The sequence below is a fragment of the Brassica oleracea genome, chromosome C1 (assembly GCF_000695525.1).
Source record: "Brassica oleracea var. oleracea cultivar TO1000 chromosome C1, BOL, whole genome shotgun sequence".
NCBI lineage: Eukaryota > Viridiplantae > Streptophyta > Magnoliopsida > Brassicales > Brassicaceae > Brassica > Brassica oleracea.
In genome coordinates, this window is record NC_027748.1 from 13882398 (window position 1) to 13888083 (window position 5686).

The 5686-nt window shown below is 33.8% G+C and overlaps 2 long non-coding RNA genes across 2 annotated transcripts; both read left to right on the forward strand.

Annotated features, from left to right (window-relative positions):
• Window positions 1–706: 706 nt before the first annotated feature.
• On the forward strand, window positions 707–1146 carry LOC106302572. Its single transcript, XR_001262452.1, has 3 exons — window positions 707–751; window positions 816–1049; window positions 1121–1146. It is a non-coding gene; the product is annotated as an uncharacterized LOC106302572 (long non-coding RNA).
• A 50-nt stretch (window positions 1147–1196) lies between these two features.
• Window positions 1197–1867, forward strand: LOC106302565. The gene is made up of 3 exons (XR_001262451.1): window positions 1197–1495; window positions 1588–1713; window positions 1797–1867. It is a non-coding gene; the product is annotated as an uncharacterized LOC106302565 (long non-coding RNA).
• The last annotated feature ends 3819 nt before the right edge of the window (window positions 1868–5686 follow it).

The following is a 5686-nucleotide window of genomic DNA, read 5'->3' on the forward strand; positions in this document are numbered from 1 at the left end:
AGTAAGTCCAAATGTATACTCATTTTACTATTGGACAATTGTCTCGAATATATTTTTTTAAGTTTTTGTCACAAAAATAGACTTTAAAAACTAAAATGACAAAAATATCATTTTTTATTTTGAAAATTTTAAATTTCTTTTACTTTTAAAAATTTGAAATCCTATCCCCAAAACTCCACTTCTCAACTCTAAACTCTAAACCGTAAACCCTAAACTTTAAAATCTAAACTCTAAATCCTAAACCCCACCTCTAAACTCTAAACCCTAAACCCCACCTCTTAACTCTAAACCCTAATGTCTAGATTAATTAACCCTAGGAGTATAAGTGTATATTTACTTCTTTTGATAAAATATTTAAGTCTATTTTGGTCATTTTTATTTTAAGATCTATATTTGTGATAAAAACTTTTTTAGATCTATCCTAGAAGATTTCTCTTCATTATTTGATAATATTATAAATTTTGTAATGAAAACCCAAACTATATTTTATAACATAACATAAAAATTAGATAGTCATTTCTTTTGTGAAAACACAGATATTTAAAAAAAAAATCTATTTAGAGTGTCTTTATATTTATACCTTTAAACTGCAAAATTGAAATATTTTTTATTTTAAAGAAATCATATTGTAATCTTAAAAATATAAATATAGGTTAATGACATCTTATTGAACAATTCATAAAATATATGTTGCATCAAAGTTGCAGGAAACCCTAAATTTAGGATCAAATTCGTTGCGATATGGCAGGAGGTGGGGTAGTTCTGGATTCAAGTATTTCTGATTAAAGGGATATTAATGGTTGTTTTGTGATTAGGTGATGATGCGTCACGACTGGAGACGGGAGTGTGGTGGGACCTCAACACGTGTCCGGTTCCCGCTGGTGTTGACCCTCTTTGTGTCCGTCGGTGTATAGAAACTGCGTTGGAGAAGAAGATTGGTCGTGCTTCTGCAGTCAGCATCTATGCCATGGGCAACCTAGAATACATCTGTAGTTACTTCTTGGAACAGATCTCTTACTCTGGAATCATTCTTATTCACGCCCCCTGAAGTAAGTAAAATCAATCCTCCTCTCGATTTTGTTTAAGAGTCTCTCATCTTCCCTAATTAATTTCTTTCTAGGTGTGATGGAATTATATGGTTTTCTCGAAGAATGGTCTACATCCATGATCACAACCGAGGGTTCCAAAGGGTTACACAATGCTGATATCCGATGATTTAAGGATTGCTGATCCTTGTCTTTTTCAGCTTTTTCCTGGATTCACTAATTTTTGTGCATATCCAAAAGATGGTCGGCTACTTCCCCTTGCCGAGCAAAGAGATCCTATAGTGTTGGCCAATGAGTTTGTCTGGGAAACTTTATTGTTTGATAATTATGCCTACACAGGTGACATGACCGTGAGAGAACCTCTCTACATTTGCAACGTATGCAATACTTATTACGAAATATTTGACGAATTCTTCACTCATCTCAAGAGTGAAGAACACAGAACGCAGGTACGCTCGCTAGCAGCATCCTCAGCTTTTACTATCATTACATTTTGCAAAATTGTCATGTACCTGGTGTGTGTGTGTGTGTGTGTGTGCAGTTGTTTGATTGTGTGCCCCTCGACGACCACAAGAACCCTAAACATTTTTGCCAAGTTTGCAATTATCTCGCCTTCGACAATTATAACTTGCTCCTCCATACCAAAAGTGAAGAACATAATCGGAAGGTAAGCAGCATTCATCCTTGCCTCTTACCTTGTAATCATTGTAACCATCTCCGTATCCCATTTGGTTTGTTTTCAAGCTGGAGGCTCAAGAAGAGGATTGCAAGAGCAGGAAGAGAAGTCCACAATTGGATCTCGTTGGCCAGAGAAACAAGATGCAATCTCTTGAACGAGGCAAACAGTGAACATCTTTGTGTTAAGTTTACTAAATAATACTTATTTATTATTATTATTGTTGAATAGTTTGTTCTTCTACCTCTAAAATGAAAATCTTAATCCCGTTGCTCTATGCAAACCACACTCACGGGTAATTGACCATTGTTTCTCGTCGAAAATTAAGCAGTGTGAGAGAGAGTAGCCTTTACTTAGGAAACTGTAGTGGGCTATGCAAAGAAGTAAAATATACCTTAACCGCAAGTTGATTGCCCGGAAGGTGACTAGAGTCGCAATTCTAACCTTGCTCCTGTTGAGAACTAAACTCTGTTTTAGCCATGGTTTAAGAACACGTTTCCATCTCATTGCAATAAGAATATAAATCATCGTATCACATGCAAAAAAAGAAAAGTTAGATCTGATTTAATTTTCATCTTAAGAATATCACTAGTATTTTGAAATAATGGGACGAGTGGAACAAAAATTTCTTTTGTGGGGTTCTGATTCCACGGTATCTTTTCAAAGTGAGTTATTGACAATTCTTTTTTTTTCTCCTAAATCATTTGTCCTTTTATATATACTAGGATTCAGACCCCCCGCGTACCCTGGGGAGGGGAAACAATATTAAATTTTCAATATGACTTTTAATGATAATTATAAATAAAGAAAATATTTAGAATGAAAATGATAATATACAAAAATGAATATTTCAATTTATAAATTATTTCTGAATTAACGCTAAATAGATGTATTATAAAATACATAATTGTATAATAGACGAAATAAAGTGTTGCTAATGCAATGTTTAAAACTAACCATGAGTTTGTTATAAATTTGACCATAACAATTGTCAGTAATAGATTACAAATCTCTTTATAGAACGAGACAACCGAGATTTTTCTTCCTAACAATAAGTATAATAAAAATAAATACAATTAAAATTTGCAGTTTTATGTTTATTCTCTAAATATATTTTATGATCATCTAGAGTAATAAACTCATTATTTTTTTTTGTTTCACTATGTATATATGTTGGATTTTGTCAATATTCACAATAATTGATCATCAAATGTTGCAATGATTATCCATTTACAATGTAGATACACATTTGCAATGATACTTCAAGTAAATGTTTAATTTTTTTTTCTTTGAAAAAGGGTAAGATGTTAATTTTCTTCTGAACACATTTTTTTCTGAAAATTGAATGAAAATCAAGTTTTGTACATCTTAATAATATTAATTAATCTGTACACCGGGGTACTGGGGAGAATTGTGTAGCAATATAAGGAAAACTTTTTTCCTTTCTCTTGGTCAGGATGTTCATTCTGCATGCCCTCTTCGCCTTGTTAGCTTTTCATGACAAGATTCAAGAATCATTGCATCTAATAACTAACATCACAAACTATTTAAGAACTCATTGTTGGTTTCTTACTTCTTCTGTTCTTTAAGTACCATTCAAAACTCAAAATCATATAATAAACATATTCTCATTGAAACTTTTTGTTCTGTTTTTTCCACCTCTTTTTCGAGTCCAAATTTTCCAATATATACATGCACCGACAGATGAGTGACGGACTATGCTATTTAGTAAGTGTTTTGCCCTCTTAAAAATCCCTCATTCAGAACTTCCCAACAATGTGGATCAACTTTGTGAAACCATGATGCATAAAGAATGAAACATATGCAACCACACAAAGACCAAAGGATAAATGCGTTCTATCGACAAATAAGCCAGCATATATAGTTTAAATAGAGAAGTATTAAACTTCGAAATCATTTTATTTTTCAATAACTGTTATTCTAGAGAAGGAATAATATGATAAAATATGTACATTTTGTCTAATTTCTGTACCAAGCTAACATGGTACAACGAAAATAATAATACTAAATATATGGGAATTTTCCTAAGCTAAGTAGCAAAAATAAATGTTTCAGGGAATATATAATCAGTTTCATCAGTTTTACATACTTGTTACACTTTTTCTATTTTCCAGACGTTTGTCTCCCTCGACTTCCAATGATTAATGATTTAAAGAGAATAGTTCCTCTCTTTCAAACTCAATTGAGCGTTCTTCAAACAGCTTTGATCATTTATATAGTTACACATTCAAGTTTGAAAAGAAAGAAAGGAAATAATAGAATTTGGAAACAGAGACTAACGCTGAATCGAGAAATAATAATACATAAAATGAATACAAATTATAGAATTAGGAGTTACATAAAATGAATACGAAAAATGACAATGGAGGACATACATTGTAATTAACTGCAATATATAAATTTGGAGAAAGTTTCGATTTAAACGACGCGTCGACTGATAAGATTTTTACCAATTTTTAAAGCTCATTTCATTAGCCTACAAATTAATATAGAGTTGAATATTATTACTTAAGAGTTCAATTTTTAAACAACAGAAATAAAATTTATGTGATAGAAATATTATTCAATCTTTTTCATAAGTACACAAGTACAATCTATACAAATTCTAAAAAACATAAAACCTCTTCGTTTGGAAAAATTTGTAAGATCAGACAATTTTAGTTGTACATAAAACTTCTATTCATCGGCGTCTTTCTAATATGGATGCCAAATCAGTTTGAAAGGTACCGTCACTGTCAGAATTTGGTACTCTCTCGATAGCATCAATAGTTCACTGAAAGTCTTTGGTTTAATGATTTGGATGCGGAAACCGACGCTGATGAAGCGGACCGATGCAGCCGCTTCCAGGGAACCGGAAGGTTGCAAGGTTCTCGGGAAACGACGTTCCCTTTGTAAGGTAAGGCTTTTGATAACTAATTAGAGTTGACATGAAATGGATCACGGGAATATCCGATGAATGAATGATTCAGTCCCTTCCCAGTCACATGGGTTATTCTATTGAAGGGCTTCCCCTTCTTCTATGTGAGGTGGAAGGTACGATCGAGCGGAACCTAGATAGAATGCGGAGCGCTGGCCCCTTAGCCCATACAGTTACCATGCTTACTAGCTCTTACCATTGCCACTTCTGGGAGGTAGGCGAAGGTAGCTTGCTCGAGGAATGCCTAGGCTACCTCCACTCCACATTTTTTTTGCGAAGAAAAGGGAGAGACCCACTTCTTTGCTTAGTAGAGCTACCGGCCGGCGTACGACGACCGTTTCTTGTTCTCGCCCAGCCGCTTCTTTAAGGTTGTCACCACGGAGGATAACTGCAACTAAAACGTGCCATATGCCAATCAATAGCTTTTGATAGCACACTCCTAGGAAAGCAGTTTTGGTTTACTACTGAACTGTAGTTTCTATCGATATTCTGAATGAGAAGAATTAGAAACTCAACAGGGACAGAAAACTTAGTAACTGCTAAGAAATATATCGGAAAACTCAACACGGGACGGTAAACTTACATAAAACGAAAATGATTTTATTGGAAACAAAGAGAGACAGTAAACTCACCAGAAACGCATCAGGGACAATATTTGCAGAGAAATAAATGGGAAATTGCAGAAATTCAACGGGACAATTAGCTCATCAGAAACTCAACAGAGACAGAATAGAGAAGTTAAATTACTTAGATATAAGTGAGTTGCATGCCCTCGATTTCGGAATGTACTTTTATTACTATGGAAATTCTTGACTGCAGCCTTGCAGATACAAAAGATCGCCGAAAACATACCCGGAACCGACCTGAAAATCAAGGTCCGAACCTGATTAGACCCAACTTAAATATATGAACGTGTTCTAAATTTCTAAATCCAAAACCTGATACCCAATCAGACCTGCACCGAAAATAGAATGAATATCCAAATATATTCCAACATATTCAATTATACTTATAATAATAATATTA